The sequence below is a fragment of the Salmo trutta genome, chromosome 13 (assembly GCF_901001165.1).
Source record: "Salmo trutta chromosome 13, fSalTru1.1, whole genome shotgun sequence".
NCBI classification, from domain to species: Eukaryota; Metazoa; Chordata; class Actinopteri; order Salmoniformes; family Salmonidae; genus Salmo; species Salmo trutta.
In genome coordinates this window covers 21351077-21378621 of record NC_042969.1, presented here as the reverse complement: position 1 = coordinate 21378621, position 27545 = coordinate 21351077, and the positions used below count along the sequence as shown (strand labels likewise).

The window sequence follows — 27545 nt, the reverse complement described above, 5'->3', positions numbered from 1 at the left end:
AAAAACCATCTCCACCGTCAAACATGGAGGTGGAAACATTATGCTTTGGGGGTGTTTTTCTGCTAAGGGGACAGGCCAACTTCACCGCATCATTTGACGGGGCCATGTACTGTCAAATCTTGGATGAGAACCTCCTTCCCTCAGCCAGGGCATTGAAAATGGGTCGTGGATGGGTATTCCAGCATGACAATGACCCAAAACACATGGCCAAAGCAACAAAGGATTAGCTCAAGAAGAAGCACATTAAGGTCCTGGAGTGGCCTAGCCAGTCTCCAGACCTTAATCCCATAGAAAATCTGTGGAGGGAGCTGAAGGTTCGAGTTGCCAAACGTCAGCCTCGAAACCTTAATGACTTGGAGAAGATCTGCAAAGAGGAGTGAGACAAAATCCCTCCTGAGATGTGTGCAAACCTGGTGGCCAACTACAAGAAACGTCTGACCTCTGTGATTGCCAACAAGGGTTTTGCCACCAAGTACTAAGTCATGTTTTGCAGAAGGGTCAAATACTTATTTCCCTCATTAAAATGGAAATAATTGTATAACATTTTTGACATGCGTTTTTCTGGATTTTTTTGTTGTTATTCTGTCTCTCACTGTTCATATAAACCTACCATTAAAATTATAGACTGATCATTTCTTTGTAAGTGGGCAAACGTACAAAATCAGCTTGGGATCAAATACTTTTTTCCCCCACTGTAACATACTAATCAGGGGAAATTGGAACCAGGTGTGTGTAATCAGTTAAGACAGTCTGGGGTTGATGATAATGAATCCCGTTCAGTGAAGCCTAGAAAGCCGGTGATGTAGACCTCCGGAACTGGTGAACAGAATGAGCAGCAGTACCGGAGGGATCCGTGACATTATGAGGCAAAAACAAGACCTCTCATCTCTGCAGGTGCGGAAATCCCGGGGGGGACGGGGGGGACACGACCCCCCCCATCCTGGGAAAAATATGATTTGTCCCCCCCAATATATCACTGAAACATAACTATGTAATTTAAATAATATTAATAATACGCAATGAAAGCAATTGTGCTGATTATAGACACTTAATAGCGCGTTTTTAAGTTTCAAAAGATTGCAACCCCCCCACCCTTTGTCTCACAATGGTTTGATCCACTGCCAGTTCCTTAGCTTGCTACGTAACTGACGTGAGGTTAATCCAGTCAATCGCGCACACACACTAGCTGAATATGCAGAGCTAGCGAACAAATATGAACTATTAAGCTAGCTAGTACCTATTCCATTTATGTGGCGTTGTCAAAGATGGAATCAGCATGCAGATGATGTAAATTAGTGCTTCAAAGTCCCTGTGATAAGGTTAGCGATAAACTGAAATCCAAACTGAACAGAACTACACTCTCTTCTACCATTGTCTTAAATATATTTAATGGTCTCGTTGCAAAAGCTAAATTGTCGCAAGTGAACTTTTATTTATTTATTTTATTTCACCTTTATTTAACCCGGGTAGCAAAGATTATAGCAAACACCACTGAAACTGAATTGGTGCTCGCTAGCTTTGCAAATTCAGCTATTGTTGGAAGCCAGCCAATATGAAACAAACTATTAAAATTACAAAAGGTTGCAGCATATGTTGTGTAAATGGTGAACTCATACAGCTGTCAACTCTTGTCATTTTAATCCGTTTCACATTTGCTAGCTACCTTTTAGATCGAAGCTCAAATAAAATGATTGAAGATGATAGAAGCCCATCTCCTACTGTAAATAACCTACACACTGTGTGTGTGTGTAGCCAGCCAGCCAGCCAGCCAGGTAGAAAAATGGCAGAAAAATAAAAGACGGACATCAGAGTATTTTTCAATACACCAAAATGCATAGTAAGAACCCTAGTAGCCTAATATCTCAAAGACTAGTTGATAAAATGTTCATAAGAAAGAAATGAAAGTCTAATGGAAATGTTTCACAATGATGTCATTAGGCAGAGCAGGCAACAGATGGCACACAGACAGCAGAGTTGGGGACAGATATGCAGGGACAGACTGGCAGAGACAGGGAGTCTCAGGTAAGTTTGTTGAGTCTTTGTTTGGCAACATTATGAAAGGTTCTCCATTTTTTTTACTTGTAAATAGGAACATAATTGGAAAATGCCATGGATACCCCCACTCTCAACTTAAACTGGTGACTGAACTAAGATTTGTTAAAGGCAATGGTATTGCTGTTGTGATTAGTTGTGTAGTTTTGGGTACCGGTAGTTAGGAGTACGGCAAACACATTATTTCTTTGGTTCCTCAATATACATTTACCATATTACAATGTAGGCTATGTGTTACAGCACTACTTTTGGTGTCCCCCTCAGGAATTGCTCTTGAGAAAATGTAATGTAATTGTCCCCTCCAAAGTTGATATCAGATTTTCGCCAATGCATCTCTGAGACTGCCAGCTGAGTTCACCTCCATGTCAATATATTGTTAGTGGAGAGGGAGGACAAATCAAGGGGATTATATAAAATGATTAGGCAGTGAACAAAAAACACTATGTGGCTGCTTGATGGCCTCCATAGTTACCTCTCTGTGGGTACGTCCGGAGTGGCACCCTATATAGTGGACCCTGGTCAAAAGTAACGCACACTATAGGGAATCAGGTGCTATTTAATTGGTACGCAGCATGTGTGTGTTATCCTGAAACAGAATATGCAGGGAGAACTTGGCTTCCTGTGATCTGGTTTCTCCTCAATGGCCACGTCAGCAGGAGGATAGCAGTTTACATGCTGACGGCCCTCTCCATCATTTACATCATTCTAAATAGTCTCTAACTGGGTAATCGGGAACTGTGTCTGTATGATAATTGTAAGAGTCATGATATATGTTTTTAACACATCAAGAAGATGTGTGTATGATTTCACAATTACTAAAGTAGTAATTATTTCACTTAGATGAGTATGGTTTTATTACTTGTGCAATTTGACCTAGAAAGATTGTGTGTATGTATTGATATGTAGGCTACATGTGACATTTTTTTATTGATGTAGTTCTGTCCTTGTTTATTAATGTTCTGTATTACGTCATGTTTCATGTTTTGTGTGGACCCCAGGAAGAGTAGCTGCTGCTTTCACAACAGCTAATGGGGATCCTAATAAAATACCTAAATACCTAAATGTATGTTAAGTTGTACATTATACAAGTTAATGACTAAGCTTCTGTAATTAGGCTACTGGTTGAAGACTCATTTTAGCTTCCACTGATCACAGCATGACATCTCACATTGTCTGAAGATTTTGTAATGTAGATCCATACATGTAACACTAATTAATAATGTTTACTTTGAATTATTGGTAGCCAGGTTTTTCAGTCATGATGAGTCGAAGTGTAAACAAGGAAACAAAATTACAGTACCAGTCAAAAGACTGGACACACCTACACATTCAAGTGTTTTTCTTTATTTTCACAACTTTCTACACTGTGGAATAATAGTGAAGACATCGAAAATATGAAATAACACATATGGAATCACGTCGCAACCAAAAACGTGTTAAACAATTCAAGATATATTTTAGATGCTTCAAAGTAGCCACTCTTTGCCTTGATGACAGCTTTGCACACTCTTGGCATTCTCTCAACCAGCTTCATAAGGAACGCTTTTCCAACAGTCTTGAAGGAGTTCCCACATATGCTGAGCACTTTTTGGCTGCTTTTCCTTCACTCTGCGGTCAGGTCGGGTGATTGTGGAGGCCATGTTATCGGATGTAGTACTCCATCACTCTCCTTCTTGGTCAAATAGCCCTTACACAGCCTGGAGGTGTGTTGGGTCATTGTCCTGTTGAAAACAAATGATAGTCCCATCAGCGCAAATCAGATGGGATGGCATATTACTGCAGAATGCTCTGGTAGCCATGCTGGTTAAGTGTGCCTTGAATTCTAAATAAATAACTGACAGTGTCACCAGCAAAACACCCCCACACCATCACACCTCCTCCTCCATGCTTCATGGTGGGAACCACAAATGCGGAGATCATCCGTTCACCAATTCTGTGTCTCACAAAGACACGGCGGTTGGAACCAAAAATCGCAAATTTCAACTCATCAGACCATAGGACAGATTTCCACCAGTCTAATGTCCATTGCTAGCGTTTCTTGGACCAAGCAAATCTCTTCTTCTTATTGGTGTCCTTTAGTAGTGGTTTCTTTGCAGCAATTTGACCATGAAGGCCTGATTCACGCAGTCTCCTCTGAACAGTTAATGTTGAGATGTGTCTGCTACTTAAACTCTGTAAAGCATTTATTTGGGCTGAAATTTCTGAGGCTGGTAACTCTAATGAACTTATCTGCAGCAGATGTAACTCTGGGTCTTCCTTTCCTGTGGCGGTCCTCATGAGAGCTAGTTCCATCATATCACTTTATGGTTTTTGCAACTGCACTAGAAAACTTTTTAAAAGTTATTGAAATGTTCCGGATTAACGGACCTTCATGTCTTAAAATAATGATTGACTGTCGTTTCTCTTTGCTTATATGAGCCATAATACGGACTTGGTCTTTTACCAAATATGGCTATCTTCTGTATACCACCCCTATCTTGTCACAACACAACTGATTGGCTCAAACGCATGAAGAAGGAAAGAAATTCTACAAATTCACTTTTAACAAGGCACACCTGTTAATTGAAATGTATTCCAGGTGACTACCTCATGAAGCTGGATGAGAGACTGCCAAGATTGTCAAAGTTGTCATCAAGGCAAATAGTGGCTACTTTGAAGAATCTCAAATATAACATATATTTTGATTTGTTTTAACACTTTTTTGGTTACTACATGATTCCATATGTGTTATTCCATAGTTTTGATGTCTTCACTGTTATTCTACAATGTAAGAATTAGGAAGAAATCTGGAATGAGTAGGTGTGTCCAAACTTTTGACTGGTACTGTTTATAAACAATATCTTGCCAAAGGCTGTTCTATTTTGAGAATACATCATATTCTTAGTTAAATCTTACACAAGGGTTGCTTTTCCAACAGTCCATATCACTGTGATTAATGGTAGGCCCAACCTATTTTAATTGAAAATTAAAAGATACAAAATCATTAGAAAAAAGTGATATGACAGAGCAATTTACTGGGGGAATCTGCCTTGCAAATCCACATGTTCAAGCAATTCACTTTTACAATGAATGTCATTCACCACCATTTATCGCCTGCCATACCTCAGCAAACAAATTTAAACCGAGCCGATTTTACCTCCTCAATAAAGACCAAGCGAAAGAGGAGGGACTTAAAGGTGCAATTTGCTGGGAATACGGAGGTCTCGCTTTCCAAGCATTACATCCACAGAACAGCGCGAGGTGCCCCACGCGTACGAAACCGTCCAGCCGTTCACATTTGCGCTCATACTTCCGACTGCGCTCAGGATACATGGACAACTTTTTCGCTTTGTGAATGTCAGCAGGGAACATCTCTGAAATTGTAGTCACAAAAAAACCGCTTCACTTCTTAACTGTGTTTTTATACAAGTCGAAAATGTGATTTCTCTCATGGGGATATAGCGTCGTACCATGGTTTTGGAACCCGGCGTCTCCACCAGGACATGGTAAGTGTACTGTACGCTTATAATTGTACGTTATTAGTTACCCCTTTATGTGGAAATGTCATATTTGTATTGTATAAAGTGTGTATCATTGACGCCTATATATACATTATTATGAAAGTTCATTCTAGGAAGGAGGACAGGACAGCCACTATTTGCTGTTGTCCCCAACTTTTACACTCTAATTATGAAATTGCCATTCTCCTAAAGTTGTAAATCAATTTATTGATTTGTTTAGGAATCATGCTGTGGTATTGCCCCAGCTTTTCATACATGTGTTGTGAGAGCTACTGTATATTGGAGATGGCCCCCAGCACTGTCATAAGGTGTTGTAGTGTAGATAGCACAAATATGGATGGATTTTGGACTGCTGTTACATATGACCATCACCGTATCATAGTTATTAAAACTCAGACCAAATGTATACAAGGAGTATTGGAAACTATCTATATTGAAAAAGTTGAAACAGCACTGCATGCCTATAGCTACTTAAAATCAACCATTAGAATAGTCACATTAGATGGTTTCAAAGTAGCAAAACCCTCTTAATTTAACTACACACATTTTGTCCACATGTTGCCTACAGTACTATGTAATAACTAATTGTTATTAGTGTGTTTTGTATGTATTTATATGAACACTGCAGCAACATTACATCTGACACTTACATTGACTCGTTTTTATTTATTTTTTATTTCACCTTTATTTAACTATGTACACTGACACATTATGCTAGAGCAATCAAGGTTAACCAATGTACCTTGATCAAAGGTTCTCCAGACATGCCTCTCTTCACCTGGCTCTGATAATATCTTGATTATCATTCAACTGTTTCCATACACCCTGTTACGTTTAGTTCCGCATTTATCTGTAATGCAGGCCTTTAACATCCTTCACTTTCAGTCAGTTTTTCCGTTGACTGACAGTCATATACTACACTGGGCAGTAATTCCACTCTCTGACGCATCAAATCAAATGTATTACGCCTAAAAGCTTCACAAGAGTACACCTCTGATAAACCACAATTAATCTTTGGGCACTGTTTATGAATTCTTACGGACACTGTTTATGAATTGGTATCAGAATCTACAGCAGCCATGCTTCTGTTGATGCTGGGGTTCTAGATCACATGTGGTAATGTGTGTTTGGCTGATTCTCCGAGACAGACATCGATCTGAGACTGAGACTGAGACTGAGAGCCAGGGGTCAAGGCAAGGCGAGTGTGTTCTGATGATTAGCTGGGACGACTAGAAGGGTGTTAATCTCTGCTCCATTGTGAGCTTTCCGTCTGTCCGCCCGCCCGCCCGCCCCCGCCCGTTTGTTTGTCTGTCTATCTGTCTGTCTGTTTGTCTGTCTATCTGCCCGCCTGTCTACCTTACTGCTTATCTTTCTGTCTGTCTAGCTGCCTGTCTGCCTGGTCAAAGTGAGCTTACGCAACAATCCAGGGGCCAGTCAATAAGGTGGTGGCGGTGCCATGCGATGGGCATGGTAGATACTAGTGAGAGGATGTGTCCTGATTAATGGCACGGAATGGAGAGGGCCTTGTTGGAGGGTCAATAGTCTCCACTTTCACATCACATTAGAACTCTGTGGAGCTGAAGGTTAGACATAAAAACAAACTCTCTTACAGCTTCCATTCGTATGTGCACTTTACTCCCAGTCCCAGAACTTCCTGAGAAGTTCTATATAATCTGAAGCTCTCTGTCTGGCTCATGGCCCGTACACAGCCAAGACTCACAACGTCCTGTCCTGTCCCATGAGTTGAGCTGAGGAGAAAGGGAGATTTCTCGCTGTTCGATTACAGGACTCAGTGTAGACATATCAAACTTTATCAAATGTATTTTTGATAGGTAGAGGACTACTCCACATGTTCACTTTGTAGAAATGAGTTCATGGATTTGGGCAGAGGAAGTACAGCATGGGATTCCTGTCCTTATACTCAGTTCGTAATAAGAATGACTTGTTTGATGACTTTCTGCATTGCCATTTCTTCCACAATTACTCTAGGGCTCCTGAATACCGTTATCAGTGTGAAGAGCCAATTACTCTAGGGCTCCTGAATACCGTTATCAGTGTGAAGAGCCAATTACTCTAGGGCTCCTGAATATTGTTATCAGTGTGAAGAGCCAATTACTCTAGGGCTCCTGAATACCGTTATCAATGTGAAGAGCCAATTACTCTAGGGATCCTGAATACCGTTATCAGTGTGAAGAGCCAATTACTCTAGGGATCCTGAATACCGTTATCAGTTTGAAGAGCCAATTACTCTAGGGCTCCTGAATACCGTTATCAGTGTGAAGAGCCAATTACTCTAGGGCTCCTGAATATCGTTATCAGTGTGAAGAGCCAATTACTCTAGGGCTCCTGAATACCGTTATCAGTGTGAAGAGCCAATTACTCTAGGGCTCCTGAATACCGTTATCAATGTGAAGAGCCAATTACTCTAGGGCTCCTGAATACCGTTATCAGTGTGAAGAGATAATTACTCTAGGGCTCCTGAATACCGTTATGAGTGTGAAGAGATAATTACTCTAGGGCTCCTGAATACCGTTAACAGTGTGAAGAGATAATTACTCTAAGGCTCCTGAATATCGTTATCAGTGTGAAGAGACAATTATTCTAGGGCTCCTGAATACCGTTATCAGTGTGAAGAGACAATTAATCTAGGGCTCCTGAATACCGTTATCAGTGTGAAGAGCGGAACATGAAAGCTGAATATGAGACTTTGTTTCACCCCAGTTGCTCATTCTAGACAATTTGCGCTGACCCCAGAAATGAACAGTGAGAGAACAGTTAGACATGTTCCTGTCTCTGCGGTTTCTCACCATTTCTCCTGTTGGTCCAACCTCAGTACTGTAGACAGATTTGCTGGGTAATTAAAAAAAATATATTGTTTAACCTTTATTTAACTAGGTAAGTCGGTTATTAAGAACAAATTCTTATTTACAAGGTGCTGCTATGAATTGTTTATTGCAAGTGTTCCTACTATTGGTTATAATTACTGAACTTAGACTCTGCTGACTGTGTGAATGAAACTATTATCATAAGATTACTGAGAGACTGGAAAACATTTCAAAAAGAAAACTAGTTTTCATAAAGCATTTCAAATAGTCCATAAAGCTTGTGAAAACAGCTTTAAAATAACTTGTTAGTTGTGGGTCATTTATGAGAAAGAGAATGTCCTGACTGAGACCCAATCACATTTTGTAGGAAAACCACAAGAGGGGAAAATAGCTATTCAGCTAGCATACTGTAACAGTCCCTTTTGTTAATCCTCAGTAAACATATTCAGTAATTGATTAAGTTATATCAGTTATATCATTTGCATCCCTGTGGAACAAATGTTTCAAAATCAGGCATAGAGGTAAAAACAGACAATGATCTTTTTTTCATTCCATTATGGCAGTGCTGTACTATCCCTGAGTGCTTCCCTTTTTTGATTCCATCTCTTGTATTTGCCCTGGGTGGAGAGAAAGATTTTTTTTGTGAGGATTTCTAAAACTCAGACAAGCAAGTAAGTAGTGGATCACCACAGGCACTGTCCTCATTATGAAAATCCTATTTTTAGAGATGTTTTCACAAAACCGATATGCTGGCACACACACACACACACACACACACACACACACACACACACACACACACACACACACACACACACACACACACACACACACACACTGAATTAACATAATATTTATATTTACATATAAATAAATGATATGCTATGATAGAGAGTTGAGTTCCACTCTAAATGTTATGAATGAAAATAATGAATTTGGGCCCTTGTTGACATGAAACAAGTCCTGTATGACACCTCTAAGTAATGCTTATCACACATAAATATAATGATGTCACTTAACCATCACAGTACACCTGAGTGAGCAGGAGGTGTAGACTGTAATGAGGGTAATACTTCCTTGTGTTTTTGTCATTAGAACCTTCTCAGAGTTCCAAAAGAATATGTTACTGTAAATAACATGTTACTGTAAATAATATGTTACTGTTAATAATATGTTACTGCAAGTAATATGTTACTGTAAATAATATGTTACTGTAAATAAAATGTTACTGTTAATAATATGTTACTGCAAATAATATGTTACTGTAAGTAATATGTTACTGCAAATAATGTATTTTTTCTAGACGTTTGGGGTTGGAATGGTGGACATATTTGTCAGCCTCAAACAAACTGTCAGCCTCAGACACACAGTAGATAGAAAACAAACGGTCAGCCTCAGATACCCAGTAGATAGAAAACAAACTGTCAGCCTCAGACACCCAGTAGATAGAAAACAAACTGTCAGCCTCAGACACCCAGTAGATAGAAAACAAACTGTCAGCCTCAGACACCCAGTAGATAGAAAACAAACTGTCAGCCTCAGATACCCAGTAGATAGAAAACAAACTGTCAGCCTCAGACACCCAGTAGATAGAAAACAAACTGTCAGCCTCAGACACCCAGTAGATAGAAAACAAACTGTCAGCCTCAGACACCCAGTAGATAGAAAACAAACTGTCAGCCTCAGACACTCAGGAACCAAGTACTTGTACTTCCGCATGTATTCCCCAGAGCCAGGCCTTGAATAGACTCACAGAACCCTGCGTAAACACCCAGAGCCTGGCCCAGTATAGACTCCCAGAGCCTGGCCCAGTATAGACTCCCAGAGCCTGGCCCAGCATAGACTCCCAGAGCCTGGCCCAGCATAGACTCCCAGAGCCTGGCACTGAATAGACTCACAAAGCCTGGCCCTGAATAGACTCCCAGAGCCAGGGCCTGAATAGACTCCCAGAGCCAGGCCCTGAATAGACTCCCAGAGCCTGGCCCAGCATAGAGTCCCAGAGCCTGGCCCTGAATAGACTCCCAGAGCCTGGCCCTGCATAGACTCCCAGAGCCTGGGCCTGCATAGACTCCCAGAGCCTGGGCCTGCATAGACTCACAGAGCCTGGCCCTGCATAGACTCCCAGAGCCTGGCCCATAGACTCTCAGTGCCTTGCCCATAGACTCCCAGAGCCTGGCCCTGCATAGACTCCCAGAGCCTGGCCCTGCATAGACTCCCAGAGCCTGGCCCATAGACTCTCAGTGCCTTGCCCATAGACTCTCAGTGCCTTGCCCATAGACTCACTGAGCCTGGCCCTGCATAGACTCCCCGAGCCTGGCCCATATACTCTCAGTGCCTTGCCCATAGACTCACAGAGCCTGGCCCTGCATAGACTCCCAGAGCCTGGCCCTGCATAGACTCCCAGAACCTGGCCCATAGACTCTCAGTGCCTTGCCCATAGACTCCCAGAGCCTGGCCCTGCATAGACTCCATAAGCCTGGCCCATAGACTCTCAGTGCCTTGCCCATAGACTCTTAGAGCCTGGCCCATAGACTCCCAGAGCCTGGCCCATAGACTCCCAGAGCCTGGCCCAAAGACTTCCAGAGCCTGGCCCTGCATAGACTCTTAGAGCCTGGCCCATAGACTCCCAGAGCCTGGCCCATAGACTCCCAGAGCCTGGCCCATAGACTTCCAGAGCCTGGCCCATAGACTCCCAGAGCCTGGCCCATAGACTCCCAGAGCCTGGCCCATAGACTTCCAGAGCCTGGCCCATAGACTCCCAGAGCCTGGCCCATAGACTCCCAGAGCCTGGCCAATAGACTCCCAGAGCCTGGCCCATAGACTCTCAGAGCCTGGCCCATAGTCTCTCAGAGCCTTGCCCATAGACTCCTAGAGCCTGGCCCATAGACACCCAGAGCCTGGCCCATAGACTCCCAGAGCCTGGCCCAAAGACTTCCAGAGCCTGGCCCTGCATAGACTCCACGATTCTGGCCCATAGACTCCCAGAGCCTGGCCCATAGACTCCCAGAGCCTGGCCCATAGACTTCCAGAGCCTGGCCAATAGACTCCCAGAGCCTGGCCAATAGACTCCCAGAGCCTGGCCCATAGACTCTCAGAGCCTGGCCCATAGACTCTCAGAGCCTGGCCAATAGACTCCCAGAGCCTGGCCAATAGACTCCCAGTGCCTGGCCCATAGACTCTCAGAGCCTGGCCCATAGACTCTCAGAGCCTGGTTCTGCATAAACTTGGGTGACTCGCTCTCTTCTCTTGAGATCTATTGTGCTCTGTTTGAGCGAGACTTGACTGAACAAATCTCCAGTTTATAGGTTTGTCTGAAATGTTAAAGCGTTCCTTATGTTATGTGCCAGATCAATTTGTCCACTGTTCCGAAATGAAAATGTACATTTGGTGAAATTCATAAGAGAGAGAGAGATATACGTGCCAATGGGAGCACTAGAGCTGGAGCTAAATACACGGGATAGAATTCCACTGGATATCATGCCACAGGGTTAGCATGCAACAGGGATAACATGCCACGGGAACAGCATGCCACGGAGATAGCATGCCACTGGATAGCATGCAACGGGGATAGCATTCCATGGGAACAGCATGCCACAGGAACAGCATGCCACGAAGATAGCATGCCACGGGATAACATGCCGCGGCGATAGCATGCCACAGGATAGCATGCCACAGGAACAGCATGCCACGGGATAGCATTTTTTTTGTTGTACAGCACCTGCTCTTATACTGACATCAAGCAATGGCAACATAAACTTAGCCAGTGATGTATTCACCCAAACAAATGGCTCTTATCTTTTCCCCTGTCTTCAGTTTATTTGAGTTGAAGAAAGTTGCTCTACATTAAGCAAACACATTATTTATTCACTGTAGAACATCAGCAATTGAACAGTATTGACAATCCTTCAATGAAAAGTTGTACCAGAGCATAAACAGATATTTTTATACTTCAGAAGCTTGTTGTTAGGAGACCAGTCATACATTAGTTTTAATACCCATTTTTTACACTCAGTGTAGTTAATGCTATGTGTAATAGCATTAACTACACTGAGTGTAAAAACATTTTGCATGGCGAAATATGAGCTGAAGTTTTCAAGGAAATGTCTGGCACAAAGCTGTAGCAACAGCAGCTGCTCTCACTCTCTCTCTCTCTCTCTCTCTCTCTCTCTCTCTCTCTCTCTCTCTCTCTCTCTCTCTCTCTCTCTCTCTCTCCCCACCACTGACACTTCCCATCTCTCTCTCTCTGTCTCTCTCAATCTGTCTCTCTCTCTCTCTCTCTCATCTCTCTCTCCCCTCTCTCTCTCGCTCTCAATCTTTCCGTCTCTCTCTCGCTCACTCTCTCTCTCTGTCTCTCTCACGCTCTCTCTCTGTCTCTCTCTTGCTCTCTCTCGCTCTTTCTCTTCCTCTCTCTCTCTATATATATATATTTCCCCCTCCCTCCCTCTCCGGACCAGACTCCAAACCATTCATTTACTCTACCCCCTGACTGGCCAGGACAAGTCTCCCAAGTTTTCTTAGAACCCGGATGGAAGAGACAGGGCTTCATACACAGCAGACAGAGGCAGAGTACCTCTTTCTATAATCCATCACAACCTTCTCCTCTCTACTCTGCTCAGTGGGATGGTTTGTATAAATTTGCACAGGAGGCGTGGAGCAGAGTAGAGCGGAGGCAGAATTCCTTGGCCTTGCAACATCAGATTTGACAGAAGTCCATGACACCCAGACAGCAAACTGTGAGCTGTGTTTACCCTTAATGCAAAGCAAGTGAGAAATCATTCTAGTTTATTACCCCAGGATGAGATGCCTGCCATTCTGTCCTCAACCCCATGACCTCTGAACTATGCTATAAACACACATAGCTCTGTCCTCCCTGGACTCTTCAACTGAATTTCACACCTCAGCATTCTCCCCTGTGAGTTGCATCAGTAATATCACAAATCAGTAATAGCACCCTAGCTTACTGTACAAAGGTTATGGGACTTTATTTTGAGATCAAATTTCCACTCTAGTCTGATTCAGGATGACATATGTCCAATTTCAGTTCCCATCAAGAGTTTAGTGGAGTCTAGTGTTATTTACAGTTACAGTGCATAAGGAAAGTATTCAGACCCTTTGACTTTTTCAACATTTTGTTACGTTACAACCTTGTTCAAAAATGTATTTTCCTCATCAATCTACACACAATACCCCATAATGACAAAGCAAAAACAGGACTTTAGATTTTTTGGCAAATTAATACAAATTTAAAACTGAAATATCATATTTACATAAGTATTCAGACCCTTTACTTAGTACTTTGTTGAAGAACCTTTGGCAGTGATTACAGCCTCGATTCTTCTTGGGTATGACGCTACAAGCTTGACACACCTGTATTTGGGGAGTTTCTCCCATTTTTCTCTGCAGTGCCTCTCAAGCTCTGTCAGGTTGAATGGGGAGCGTCGCTGCACAGCTATTTTCAGGTCTCTCCAGAGATGTTCAAGTCCGGGCTCTGACTGGGCCACTCAAGGACATTCAGAGACCTATCGCGTATCCACTCATGCGTTGTCTTGGCTGTGTGCTTACGGTCGTTGTTCTGTTGGAAGGTGAACCTTTGCCCCAGTCTGAGGTCCTGAGCACTCTGGAGCAGGTTTTTATCAAGGATCCCTCTGTAATTTGCTCCGTTCATCTTTGCCTCGATCCTGACTACTCTCTCAGTCCCTGACGCTGAAGAACATCCCCACAGCATGATGCTACCACCACCATGGTTGACTGTAGGGATGATGCCAGGTTTCCTCCAGACATGACGCTTGGCATTCAGGCCAAAGAGTTCAATCTTGGTTACATCAGACCAGAGAATCTTGTTTTTCATGGTCTGAGAGTCTTTAGGTACCTTTTGGCAAACTCCAGGCGGGCTGTCATGTGCCTTTTACTGAAGAGTGGATTCCGTCTGGCCACTCTACCATAAAAGCCTGATTGGTGGAGTGCTGCAGAGATGGTTGTCCTTCTGGAAGATTCTCCCATCTACACAGAGGAACTCTAGAGTTCTGTCAGAGTGACCATTGGGTTCTTGGTCACCTCCCTGACCAAGGCCCTTCTTTCCCAATTGCTCAGTTTGGCCAGGCGGTCAGCTCTAGGAAGTCTTAGTGATTCCAAACTTCTTCCATTTAAGAATGATGGAGGCCACTGTGTTCTTGGGGACCTTCAATGCTGCAAACATTTTGCCTCGACACAATCTTGCCTCGGAGCTCTACGGACATATCCTTCGATCTCATGGCTTGATTTTTGCTCTAACATGCACTGTCAACTGTTGGACCTTATATAGACGGGCGTGCCTTTCCATATCATGTCCAATCAATTGAATTTACCACAGGTGAACTCCAATCAAGTTGTAGTAACATCTCAAGTATGATCAATGGAAACAGGATGCACCTGAGCTCAATTTGGAGTCTCATAGCAAAGGGTCAGAATTTTTATGTAAATAAGGTATTTCAGTTCTTTACTGAAATACATTTGCAAAAATGTCTATAAACCTGTTTTTGCTTTGTCATTATGAGGTATTGTGTGTAGATTGATGAGGAAAATATATTTTTGAACAAGGCTGTAACGCAACAAAATGTTGAAAAAGTCAAGGGGCCTGAATACTTTCCTAATGCACTGTATTTAATAACTATCAACAGTTAAAGTTAAAGATGCACACAGCCACACAGTTTTGAAAGTGGGTCCCTGTTTTTTGAGTACTACGCCATCCATTTTGTGTGATATGTTACCTATTTTGCAATTTGTGTGATATGGTACAAATCCAATGTGTGCAATAAGTTCTGAATTTGTTTTGCTTAAGATCCCAGAGTGTTGTCTTTAAACGTAGGATATAATGTTGATACAGGCCAGCGCTTTATTTTGGTCAGTTCTGCGGGAATTCCTGTCATGTTACTGTGTTTCTTGGGGAAATCTTTCATTTATTCGTATTATTTTTAATATTGGGAAGAATGTTGCTTGTTTTCAAAGTGATCCATGCAACAGAGTTGTCTGGACAGCTCCTGACTGCACCTAGATGGTGGTGGATCCATCCTACATCCGGACACATAAAACATGTTAAATAGCGAAAGCTCCCAATATCTTTATCATGTGCTCATGTTCTTTTTAAGAATTATGGTTTGCCCATGAGAAAGGTTTGCAGTATGTATGATTCATTTTTCTGTTCTATTTTAGATGAGCATAAAAAAGGTTAAGGAGAAAGAGAAAACATTCTATTAGAGGAAGTGTCTAAAGTTCAAATCAATAGCAAACTTGTTTCATTTTATGAAGCTCAACGAGCCTCAGCATGCTACCAATGGGAATGACACTGATGCCAGCTGCTATTATTGATTTGTTTAAGCCACTGTTTTTAGAGGCTTTGGTGTGAATGGTGACGCTGCTTGACATTGGCTGAGTCATACAATTCACAATTCAGACCACCTGTGTCTGTGTTTGAAAGGCTCGGATCCTCCGGTTGAGCTTTCCCTGCCCTTTAGTCAGTTTTATGGTCAAATACTGCACATTTTTGACAGACATAGACCAGAAACCATATTTTCCATAAATGTTCTATTAATCAATTTTAAATGTTGTCCATAAAGGTTCACATTCACCCCCAGTATATAGCCAGGAAAATGTATACTAACATATTTGTTTATAGGTTAATATTTAATTTTAACCGAACAGGAACTGAATGGTAGTCGAGGTAATTGAGAAAGTCTGTACATGTAGGTAGAGTTAAAGTGACTATGCATAGATAATAAACTCTGAGTAGCAGCAGTGTAAAGGGGGGGGGGGGGGGGGGGGGGTGGCAATGCAAATAGTCTGGGTAGCCATTTGATTAGCTGTTCAGGAGTCTTACTGCTTGAGGGTAGAAGCTCTTAAGAAGCCTTTTGGACCTAGATTTGGATCTCCGGTATGCCGTGCAGTAGCAGAGAGAACAGTCTATGACTAGGGTGGCTGGAGTCTGACAATTTTTAGGGTCTTCCTCTGACACTGCCTGGTATAGAGGTCGGAGGCTGAGCAGTTGCCATACCAGGAAGTGATGCAACCAGTCAGGATGCTCTCGATGGTGCAGCTGTAGAACTTTTTGAGGATCTGAGGACCCATGCCAAATCGTTTCAGTCTCCTGAGGGGGAATAGGCTTTGTCGTGCCCTCTTCACGACTAGGGATGGGTATTGTTGAGATTTTAATGGCATTACTACTCTTACTGATACTGCTTATTGATCCAGTACTTTAACAGTATTCCTATCGGTTCTTTTTGATATTTATCACAAAAAAAAAAAAAAAAATTAAGAACAGAATTAACATTGCTTTATTTTCTGAAATGTAAAATAAATAAAATAAACAATTATTTACATCAAAAGAAACAGCAATGTTTTGAACAAATCACTATTATAGACTCTAATGTTGTGATGATGGAAATGTAAAACAAATGAAATAAGCAATATTTTCCTGCAAAAGAACGTAATGCACAGTCGAAAACTGTGCATTTCTCTGCCTGTACATGATGCACTTTCCATAGATGTTTGGACAGATTGCTCGTGTTTCCGCCCTTACAAGCAAAAGTCGTGTTGCACTTGTGGCAACGAGCGCTGTCAGCATCGACTCTGGTGAAGCGTAACCACACTTTTGAACGTTTAGCTCTCTCCGCCATCGTCACTAAACCTCGAGACTTCCTTACTATTATATTTTGTGCACAAGCTGTTGTTTACAAATACACATAGACCGTCACCCCTTGCCTTTCCAGAGGCTGCTGTTCTATCTTGCCGATACAGTGTAATGCCCACCAGCTGTATGTTATTCATGTCGTCGTTCAGCCACGACTCGGTTAAAAATAAGATATTACAGTTTTAATGTCCCGTTGGTAGGATGTACGTGATTGTAGTTCGTCTATTTTATTATCCAATGATTGTATGTTGGCTAATAGGACCGATGGTAAAGGAAGATTACCCACTCGCCAGCGGATCCTTACAAGGCACCCCGACCTACAGTACGTCCCCGATATCTCCGTCTCTTTCTCCTGCTAATGATGGGGATGAGGGCCTTGGTGGGTGTCTGAAGTAAATCCTTTGCGTCCGGCTCGTTAAAGAAAAAGTTATCTTCCAGTCCGAGGTGGGTAATCGCTGTCCTGATATCTAGAAACGTTTCCAGTTCCTGCTTCTCCATGTTAAACCGGCTGGCACAGACCAACGGGCCAGAGCCTCATTGGTTCATTGTTCCAAGTTTCCAACACTTTCCAAAGGAGGTATTTATAGTCTTGGGATTATTAGTGCATTCATAACTGCACACTACATGACATTTGGACAGACAGTGACATGAATCTCCCGTTTTAGTCATTTGTTTTTAATCAGGTTTATAAGCCAGCCACACAGTCATGCAACACTATTGCTTGCATAATGTCACCAGGATTATGGCACCAATAAACTGACTCGTTCATCTTTGCCCCCAATTTCTTTGTTATATGGCTTTGTACTATATACAGTTAGGTTAGAAATACACATTTATTTGACTGTTAGTGTAGCCTACATAACTGTTTGTGTCACAGGATCAAGGGATTTCACATACTTGTCAACATGTCTACGTCAAACTGGCAACCCAACGACTAGTGTATATGAACATGAATTGTATGACGTTGCTGTTACCCTCTTCCCTTCTATTTGGAGCCGTTTAAATCAAGGACCGTGTAATTGTCAAGTAATAGACCCTAAAACTCTTATTTGTTAGTTTTTTGTTACTCTAATCAGTGTAATGGTTGTCATTACACTTGTGAATATGGCCCAGTAATATCATATCAGGCACTGTAGGGGCTACCTTTATATTTGTCAATATTGAATGATTTTTACTGATGTAATGGGCCATAAAGTATAATGGGATAAACACAGTAGTATCGTTCCCATTTCAGGATGCCAGGTTAGGCTTTTAGTAATCCTATACTCGATAAAGCCTTTTTATACCTTTAATGTGCAGGCTCTTAAGATGCTCTGACAGCATACATCATTATTAAATATGCTTAACCCTTGAGGGAAGCTGATCGTTTTTTGTTGTTGACTATGCCTCGGATAGCTTTATTCTTAACAGTCAGGGACAACAATAATGATTTGCTCGCTTTGAAATAATTATAATATTGTCAATTTATGGCCTACAGGACTGAATAGGAAATGATGGACATTCTGGGAGACTTTGGACTTTGCTCAGAGGTCTTGAATACAGAGGAGGGAACCCAGACTGTTTCTTAGTGAATCGTAAAATTGTAGGGCGTGTTAGGTTGTAAAAATATGTAAACCATTCAAATCAGTGTGAGATAGGAGGTTGTATTGTTCTGAGGTGAACTAGTCAGCTTGTGGTTAAATATACGCTCCTTTACAAGGCATTCTCCCTCCCATGTATTGGTGAGCAGGTCTGTGAAGTTGCCACTGTACTCTTTTTAACGTGTTACTGTAAGACCACCTCGATCAGCAGCACATTATAATGATATCGTATGCCATATTAGTAAAAGTTCTTGGATATACACCCTTTTATGGTCTTTGTGAAAGTACAAGTCAACACCACTCAAACAGTTATACAGGAATCCCATCTACTCTACTGGGAACGTTACTGAGGTTATTACTGTTTATGTCTGTGGAGGTGTAAAAAACGTAGACATGAGAGGGACCTATAGGGATTTTAGAATTACCCATAAAGATACTGCATTCCAGATGGGAGGCCCAATGCAAACCCTAACGATATGTAACTTTAGCACTACCTCGTTGTTCTGAAAACCACTAGAGCCAATGTCTGTGACCCCGAGGAAATGGAATTAGCATAATACAGCAATACCCATCAAAATCCATCTGTTTAAGCTAGAGATCTGTTTTTTTTCTTCAGTCCACCGCATCCGCCCATGTCGGCCTTCTGTATCTGCGGTGGAAGGTGGTAGAGCTACCGTGCTGTTTATTAGACCTGGAGACATCCCCAAAAATTGATCTTCTCATGAAAACGTCTGTAGTGTCCAAATGGTATGGAAAGGCTATGGAAAGATGGTTCTCTCACGAACACCATGGTGTTCTCCGTTTCGCTCTACAACCCCCACAAGTGTCACAGGACTGGTCTGAGGCAGAAGAGGCTGCTGAGGGGAGAACGGCTCATAATAATGGCTGGAACGGAGCAAATGGAATTGTATCAAACACCTGGGATACCATTCCACCTATTCCGCTCCAGCCATTACCATGAGCCTGTTCTCCCCAATTAAGGTGTCACCAACCTCCTGTAGTCTGAAGGTAATCTGGTACCAGACTGAAAAATGAATGGAAGTGATAAGGGCATTTCCACGTAAAAGGTATATGGGTAATTCCACAATATTTTCTTTTTTTCTAGCTTTCTTATATCTCTCAGATATAATGCAGACACTTCAAAACGTACTTCCTTTTTGATTTATTTTTGGACTCTGTTTTTCATTATGTGAGTCTGTTATTCAATGTGTTTCTATGGGCTAATAGCAGCAAGGTTACATCAATCATTTTTTATATATATTTTTTTATATCTACAGGGGTCCTAAAATGTACCATCTTAAAACAATTCCATATGTTAGCTTAGTTGAAACCCATCCCGGGTCCTTAGGTCTTCATTTGTTTTTACTTCGTTTTTTTTATGTATTTGTGTTTTTTATGTAACTTTTCTTTGGATTTCGTCCACTTTGACATGCAGACAATAAATGGGCCTATATACAGTATACTGTGTTACTATAGTGGTGAGGGTGCTTCACTTTGAAGTGTGTGTGTGTATCAATTATACTTCTGTATTGAATGTGTGGCTTTTCAGTAGTCATGGCAATGAGCATACCTTAGGAGATGGAATGAGAGGGTACTAAGTACTGAATGGGACCGCTTTAGTTGTTACATCCCTCCAACAATAGCCACATTTCCAACACCACTCTAAGGTGTCTTCAGCCAGGTTATCACAATCTGCCCCTGCCTTCAAGCCAATAGGTGCAGTTTGACTTTTATATCTTTGGCCATAGAATTTTAAAAGGCTCTGAGTCAGAATATTGAGGCCTACAATGAATTTATTCCTCTCAAGGCACTTCTGGAAAGTCCAGTGTTTTTATTGGTCCTACTCCTGCAGCTGGTATTCTATCAACAGAAGAGTCATTCTCTAATATTAGCAGCTCTAAGTAATACTGTTGAAACACACTGCTACAGTTTATTGCTATTTTGAACATTTGGCGATCACTTCAATCTAAGTGTTTGCTTTAGTGAATGGTTTGACAATCACCTCAGGTGTTGTATTTATACCTGCTGAAGCATTTTCAAACACCAAGTTCAGCTTCTTTCTGTTTCATAAAATCTCCTGAACTCTTTTTGGTGCTCTGAACCGTTCTGTCATTTACATTCGGGGGGGGGGGGGGAGTCTATGAAATATCATCGAATGACTTCTATTATAATGAATCAATATCATGCTGATAAACAACCTGAGAGGGGTTTTAGATAGTCAGTCAAAGCAGAAACTTCTCTCTGTAATCTCTCCCAATGACATCAGTGGATTGTTAGTTAGGCTACTGACTCCATAATCAGTCATTAAACTCCTAATTCATTTGAAATAGTTGTTCTATACTTATAGGAAGTAATGTATCTTTTGGGAGATAAAGAGATACTCTGGAGGCATGGCTGCACACTGTATCCACATGATGTGCATTATTAATGGTTTGGCAAATTGCTATTTTAATACTCAGCTGCATCCACATGCCCAGAGCAGAGCTGAGAGCGTTGGTGCCGAGCAGGAGAACTCAGTAAATATGATGTCAGGAGGAGCACAAGTAAGAGCATTAGGAGCCCCAAAACCATCATTAAACCCAAATTAGCATTTAAATTAAATTGGAAATCCATCAGGGAGAGTGTGTGTAGTATTCAGTATAATGAGAAAGTTTCCTTGAGGCTGATGCTGCTTTTGTGGCATGCGGCATCCCCCACCCCCAACAGTAACAGGCTGGCTTCTACCTGACACATATGGTTCCCTCGGTGCATTAGTCCACAGTTAAATTAGGGAAAAGTTGAAAGGAAAATGTCTTCAATTTGTTGAACAGTAATATATCAAATATCATTATATCATGGTAAGTGAAAAGTATAAAACATATATCAGAAAATTGTTAATAGTGATTGAATGAATACACTGTCTGGGTCAAACCTTAGTTCAGGAACAGGAAGCAGCCAATGATTTGGAAATATGTGGCAAATGTGAGTCTGGTAAGACGTCAGAGGTCAGACGTCATGTTCCTTGATTAGGATGGGGGATTAATGAGCTTTGGACCAACAGGGGAAACCTGAGCCAGATGGCAGGGTGTCCCTCCACAACACAACGCTGGACCACCGTCAGTCAGACTCTTAGCTCTCACACATGACAAACATCGGCTGCAGTCTGGAAACTCAGTAATGATGATCTTGTTTCCAGCATCAACTCACAGAGGTCGGAGTTGCACTCAGATGAGACGACAGAGACACATCCTTACTTATTAGATTTCACTATTGGCAAGAAAACGTTAACAAATTACAAGCACAATATTTACAGTGCATTCGGACCCCTAGAATTTTTCTACATTTTGTTACGTTACAACCTTATTCTAAAATGAATTAAGTTATTATAAAAACCTTATTTACAAAACTATTCAGACCCTTTGCTATGCGACTTGAAATTGAGCTCAGGTGCATCCTGTTTCCATTGATCATCCTTGATGAGGTCCACCTGTGGTAAATTCAATTGATTGGACATGATTTGGAAAGGCACACACCTGTCTATATAAGGTCTCACAGTTGACAGTGCATGTCAGAGCAAAAACCAAGCCATGAGGTCGAAATAATTGTCTGTAGAGCTCTGGGACAGGATTGTGTCGAGACACAGATCTGGGGAAGGGTACCCAAAATTTGTGCAGCATTGAATGTCCCCAAGAACACAGTGGCCTACATCATTCTTAAATGGAAGAAGTTTGGGTCCACCAAGACTCTTCCTAGAGCTAACTGCCCGGCCAAACTAAGCAATCGGGGGAGAAGGGCCTTGGTCAGGGAGGTGACCAAGAACCCGATGGCCACTCTGACAGAACTCCAGAGTTCCACTCCTCAGTAAAAGGCACATGATAGCCTGATTGGAAGTTGCCAAAAGGCACCTAATTGACTCTCAGACCATGAGAAACAGGATTCTCTGGTCTGATGAAACCAAGATTGAACTCTTTGGCCTGAATGCCAAGTGTCACGTCTGGAGGAAACCTCGCCCCACCCCTACAGTGAAGCATTGTGGTGGCAGGGACTGGGAGACTAGTCAGGATTGGAGGTAAAGATTATCAAAGCAAAGTACAGAGGGATCCTTGATGGAAACCTGCTCCAGAGTGCTCAGGACCTCAGACTGGGGTAAAGGTTCACCTTCCAACAGGATAATGACCTAAGCACACAGCCAAGACAATGCAGGAGTGGCTTCGGGACAAGTCTCTGAATGTCCTTGAGTAGCCCAGCCAGAGCCCGGACTTGAACCTGATCAAACATCTCTGGAGAGACCTGAAAGTAGCAGTGCACCGATTCTCCCTATCCAACCTGACAGAGCTTGAGAGGATCTGCAGAGAAGAATGCGAGAAATTCCCCAAATAAAGGTGTGCCAAGCTTGTAGTGTCATACCCAAGAAGACTCAAGGCTGTAATCACTGCCAAAGGTGCTTCAACAAAGTACTGAGTAAAGGGTCTGAATACTTATGTAAATGTTATATTTCCATTTTCTAAAATTTCTAAAGACCTGTTTTTGCTTTGTCATTATGGGTTATTGTGTGTAGATTGATGAGGGAAAAAAACGATTTCATCCATTTTACAATAAGGCTGTAACATAAACAAAATGTGGAAAAGGTCTGAATACTTTCTGAATGCACTGTAAGTTAGTGTGGAACGTTTCAAAGACTGAAGATATGGTGAGATGGAAGAGCAGATGAGACAGACATTATCTACAAAACACATTAGAGTTTGAACTGTGTAATTGTTAAAGAGAATGGGTGATTTAGATAAAAGGGTGTTAGTATTTAATTGGTCTTCATCTTAAAATGAAAGACATTTCTCTCTGTTCCTCAAAAGGTTTTTGATATCTGGTTACGGCATATTATACGATAAGTAATTAAGCAGTTTGACATCTCACCACTCAGAAGATCCAATTATACCTATGGTATCATGTATAAAATTGGTATACATAATTTCAGTTCTTAAATGATTAATGTGAGCAGAGAAACAAAGCTTGGGCACACTGTGTTAGCAACCACATTTGACAGCTATTCAGACAGACTGGTAATGAAGTCAAGGAATGCTGCAAGGCTCCCTGTGTCAGATGTGTTTTAATGAAGAAAAGGGAAGAACACATTAAAACATCACAGGATCTCAAAGCACGTCAAATATACCAGGCTCATAGGGAATGTTTTTCACTTATTAAAATAGAAGAGAGATAAATACATTCCGTAAATGGTCTTGAAAGTGACAAAATATGTGTTTAATGAAAACAAGGGCAGAATGTTCTATGACGCAACTGTAGACAATATCCTGTCTGGTGTACCTTTTCTTTCCCAAATTGATACAGTCCATACTCCATGCAGCCAGTCCAGACTCCATGCAGCCAGTCCAGACTCCATGCAGCCAGTCCAGACTCCATGCAGCCAGTCCAGACTCCATGCAGCCAGCCCAAACTCCATGCAGCCAGTCCAGACTTCATGCAGACAGTCAAGACTCCATGCAGACAGTCCGGACTCCATGCAGCCAGCCCAAACTCCATGCAGCCAGTCAAGACTTCATGCAGACAGTTCAGACTCCATGCAGACAGTCAAGACGTCATGCAGACAGTCAAGACTTCATGCAGACAGTCCAGACTCCAGGCAGACAGTCTAGACTCCAGGCAGACAGTCCAGACTCTAGGCAGACAGTCCAGACTCCATGCAGCCAGTCCAGACTCCATGCAGCCAGTCCAGACTCCATGCAGCCAGTCCAGACTCCATGCAGCCAATCCAGACTCCATGCAGCCAGTTCAGACTCCATGCAGCCAGTCCAGACTCCATGCAGCCAGTCCAGACTCCATGCAGCCAGTTCAGACTCCATGCAGCCAGTTCAGACTCCATGCAGACAGTCCAGACTCCATGCAGCCAGTACAGAATCCATGCAGCCAATCCAGACTCCATGCAGCCAGTCCAGACTCCAGGCAGTAGTCCAGACTCCATGCAGACAGTCCAGACTCCATGCAGCCAGTCCAGACTCCAGGCAGACAGTCCAGACTCCATGCAGCCAGTCCAGACTCCATGCAGCCAGTCCAGACTCCATGCAGACAGTCAGGATTCCATGCAGCCAGTTCAGACCCCATGCAGACAGTTCAGACTCCATGCAGACTGTCCAGAATCCATGCAGACAGTCTAGACTTCATGCAGCCAGTCCAGACTCCAGGCAGACAGTCCAGACTCCAGGCAGACAGTCCAGACTCCATGCAGCCAGTCCCTACTCCATGCAGCCAGTCCAGACTCCATGCAGCCAATCCAGACTCCATGCAGCCAGTTCAGACTCCATGCAGCCAGTTCAGACTCCATGCAGCCAGTTCAGACTCCATGCAGACAGTCCAGACTCCATGCAGCCAGTTCAGACTCCATGCAGTCAGTCCAGACTCCATGCAGCCAGTTCAGACTCCATGCAGACAGTCCAGACTCCATGCAGCCAGTCCAGACTCCAGGCAGACAGTCCAGACTCCATGCAGCCTGTCCAGACTCCATGTAGCCAGTCCAGACTCCAGGCAGACAGTCCAGACTCCATGCAGACAGTCAGCCAAACTTGCAGCAGTTAGTGTTGGTATCTTTCTGCTGGTTTAACAGTGCTGCTGACACAGTTTCAGTGTGCTGACTGTTGTTTATCCATGTGTATTGAGCTAGTTCTGTGGCAGGTATTTTCTTGTGAATGGAGCACACGTGTGGTGTGTCTGTGTGTGTGTGTGTGTGATTGTGTGTACATGTGCAACATTTGTGTGCGCAGCGTGTGTGTGTTTGTAACATATATGTGTGTGTAGTGTGTCTGTCTGTGTCCTCCATATGTCTGGAGAGAGACCACCTGTGACCACTCTGTCTGGATGATATGGAGTCAGGGACCCCCGCTGCACAGTCTCTCCACCTAGAGGGTTGAATGACGCTATACCTGCCCATGCCGTCCCTTTGAGAAAGCCATTAGCCTCAGTATCTCTACTTACACATCATCATCTGCACATCTATCACTCCAGTGTTAATGCTAAATTGTAATTATTTCGCCTCTAGTGCCTATTTATTGCCTTACCTCCCTACTCTTCTACACTTGCACACACTGTACATAGATTTTTCTATTGTGTTATTGACTGTACGTTTGTTTATGTTTAACTGTGTTGTTGTTTTTGTCGCACTGCTTTGCTTGTCTTGGCCAGGTCGCAGTTGTAAATGAGAACTTGTTCTCAACTGGCCTACCTGGTTAAATAAAGGTGAAATAAAATAAAATCAATTAAAATGTATTTCCTTGTAAATATCGCCTTTCCCAGGTGTGTATATAAGCACATCAGAGATGTCAATTTTCATGCTGAAAGACAAAGGCCCAGTGATGCTAACTGATGTGTGTGGAGCCAGGTGTTTATTGCTGACTGCTACAAATCACTTAATTCTCAACCAAATAACACACATCAAAGACCTGCCTGCTGCCTCGGGGCTCAGAGGAGAATCAATGAGATCAGCTCTCAAGGGTGTAAAGGTGTCATTGGTTGTCAGTTGTAATCAAACCTTACGTCCGTGCTTCATTCATAAACAACTGTAACAATTGTTTCCGTATGAATGAGAAGGGGTCATCTTAACATCACAGGATCAGTTTTATTGTCAACAGTATAATGTAAACAGTATTACAAAGTTATTCACCTGTACTTTGTTTACAGTGAGCCAGCAACAAACAATTGACATTTTTTAGGCTTTATCATAGTAAGGCAAAAACAGTGACAGAATGAGAGACAAATGGACTATACCACAGATGAAGCAGATTACTATGGACCTTGGACATTTAATCTCATGTATTTGTGTAGATAATTAGAATGAGTTGCACAAACCATAGCATTATTATTATTATCCCACTGATTTCCTCAGTCCAATGTCCAGTTGGCTGGGGTGCATCATCATTCTGTTCAGAATCATTTCAAATGCCTGTGATGATGTTCATGAAAAGAGTTTATTATATTTCTTGTACAGTTGAAGTCGGAAGTTTACATACACTTAGGTTGAAGTCATTAAAACTAGTTTTTCAACCACTCCACACATTTCTTGGTAACAAACTATAGTTTTGGCAAGTCCGTTAGGACATCTACTTTGTGCATGACACAAGTCATTTTTCCGACAATTGTTTACAGACAGATTATTTCACTTAAAATTCACTGTATCACAATTCCAGTGGGTCAGAAGTTTACATACACTAAGTTGACTGTGCCTTTAAACAGCTTGGAAAATTCCAGAAAATGATGTCATGGCTTTAGAAGCATCTGATATGCTAATTGACATCATTTGAGTCAATTGGAGGTGTACCTGTGGATGTAGTTCAAGGCCTACCTTCAAACTCAGTGCCTCTTTGCTTGACATCATGGGAAAATCAAAAGAAATCAGCCAAGACTTCAGAAAAAAATGTGTAGACCTCCACAAGTCTGGTTCATCCTTGGGAGCAATTTCCAAATGCCTGAAGGTACCATGTTCATCTGTACAAACAATAGTACACAAGTATAAATATCATGGGGCCACGCAGCCGTCATACCGCTCAGGAAGGAGACACATTCTGTCTCCTAGAGATGAACGTACTTTGGTGCGGAAAGTGCAAATCAATCCCAGAACAACAGCGAAGGACCTTGTGAAGATGCTGGAGGAAACAGGTACAAAAGTATCTATATCCACAGTAAAATGAGTCCTATATCGACATAACCTGAAAGACCGCTCAGCAAGGAAGAAGCCACTGCTCCAAAACCGCCATAAAAAAGCCAGACTACGGTTTACAACTGCACATGGGGACAAAGAACGTACTTTCTGGAGAAATGTCCTCTGGTCTGATGAAACAAAAATATAACTGTTTGGCCATAATGACATACATTTACATTTTAGCAGATGCTCTTATCCAGAGTGACTTACAGTAGTGAAGGCATACATTTCATAAACATTTTTTTT

General features: G+C 42.3%; 1 protein-coding gene across 2 annotated transcripts in view; it reads left to right on the top strand.

Moving 5' to 3' along the window:
• The first annotated feature begins 5290 nt into the window (after nt 1–5290).
• htr4 (5-hydroxytryptamine receptor 4) overlaps nt 5291–27545 on the top strand; it is a 105301-nt gene continuing 83046 nt past the window's right edge. For both annotated transcript variants that reach the window (XM_029771407.1, XM_029771406.1), the window contains exon 1: nt 5291–5537. The gene's annotated coding sequence lies outside the window, so the exon portion shown is untranslated. The remainder of the gene's footprint in view (nt 5538–27545) is intronic.